The sequence below is a fragment of the Schistocerca nitens genome, chromosome 1, assembly GCF_023898315.1.
Source record: "Schistocerca nitens isolate TAMUIC-IGC-003100 chromosome 1, iqSchNite1.1, whole genome shotgun sequence".
NCBI classification, from domain to species: Eukaryota; Metazoa; Arthropoda; class Insecta; order Orthoptera; family Acrididae; genus Schistocerca; species Schistocerca nitens.
In genome coordinates, this window is record NC_064614.1 from 717,709,095 (window position 1) to 717,710,575 (window position 1,481).

General features: G+C 42.3%; 1 non-coding gene across 1 annotated transcript; it reads right to left on the minus strand.

Annotated features, from left to right (window-relative positions):
* Positions 1 to 1,132: 1,132 nt before the first annotated feature.
* On the minus strand, positions 1,133 to 1,204 carry Trnag-acc (transfer RNA glycine (anticodon ACC)). The gene has a single exon. It is a non-coding gene; the product is annotated as a tRNA-Gly (tRNA).
* Positions 1,205 to 1,481: the final 277 nt, after the last annotated feature.

The window sequence follows — 1,481 nt, forward strand, 5'->3', positions numbered from 1 at the left end:
TGCCATTCTATATTCCCATTTTTAGAAAGAAAAGTCTCTACACTATTTTGTATGGGCTGTGGACTGTCGTAACTGTCATCGGAACACTCGCTTTCAGATGCATTGCTGATGTGATCTTCAAACTCAGAAAGTGATCCTTCATCTGGTGAGGCATTTACTATTTCTTCCAACTCACGATCATTCAATGGTCTCATCGCCATGGTGTCACAAGTCAAACTGGGCAGAAACAAAGCATTCCAATTATTGAGAACTGCCAATTATTATTTCCTGGGGAAAGCAACAAACAAGCCCATTGTTGTGAACGCATGGAGCTTTAGGTGATTGTTGAGAGTAAGTTGGAATGATGCAGTCACTATTCCCACACAACACAACAAAAATAATTTTCGCCATTTCCAGATTTTAGAAATAAATACGAGTTACACTAAACATATTTGTGTCGGGTCATTATGACCCGAACATTACATATGCAACTATTACAGTTGAAGCCCAAACTTCTTAAACTTTTTTAAAACCTTTTAAAACACATGCTGCTCATCCATTTTCAGACAAAGTCACAAAGTTTCATAAATATATATTGGTATTTACATAATGTAAAATAACGTTCATATTCGTTTCGGGTCATATAGACCCGAACAGAACAGCAGGGTTAATAGAGAGATTATCATGACACTTCTTCAATTACTGACCACATGTCCTGTGAATACACGTTATGTGTCTTTAATTCACTTGTCTCCATTGCCTTCTGCATCCTCATGCAGTTGATCATTCCAGATTCTTCCGCCTTTAGGGGCAGTTTCCCACCCATAGCACAAGAGAGTGCCCTTAACCTCTGACTGCTGCTCCGCACTCTATGACAAGACCGTTCTGAGAATGAGGGTGACTTCTTCGGCGGCCAGTGCTGTTTATTAATCGAAATTTAAGCCACCGCAGGATTCGAACCCGGGACCGTCGAGGTTTCGAGTATGAATCGAAGACGCTACCCGTCTTTTTTTCTCGATATAACTTGTTGCGTTTGGTGTGGGCGGACGTCACAAGACATCCGTTAAGTTGACCGTTGATTCCTTTACTCAGTTTTTTTTTTTATTACAGATAGCGAACAGCCCTCTGACCGAACGCACAACACACAACACCCAGTCCCCTGCCGGGAATCGAACCCGGGCCCCCTGCGTGGTAGGCGGAAACGCTACCGCTACGCTACGGAGGCGGACGCTGCTAGACCACGTTCAGAACGTCAGGTTTTCTGCAAATCCTATTGTTAAATTAATGAAGTTTAGTTAGGTTTCCTCCTGCCGAGTGCTTCATGTTTTTGTCAGGTAATGTACATGCGTAATTAATTTTTAAAACCAGCTCCACAAGTGACCTCTAATAAGGAAATCCCAAGGTGAAATATATTGTAACGGAACTGGCAACGGGAACGGGCCACCTTCACCAACGCATTTTTTCTGCTATTAACTTACATCTTTCCTTGGTCGGTAAGATGC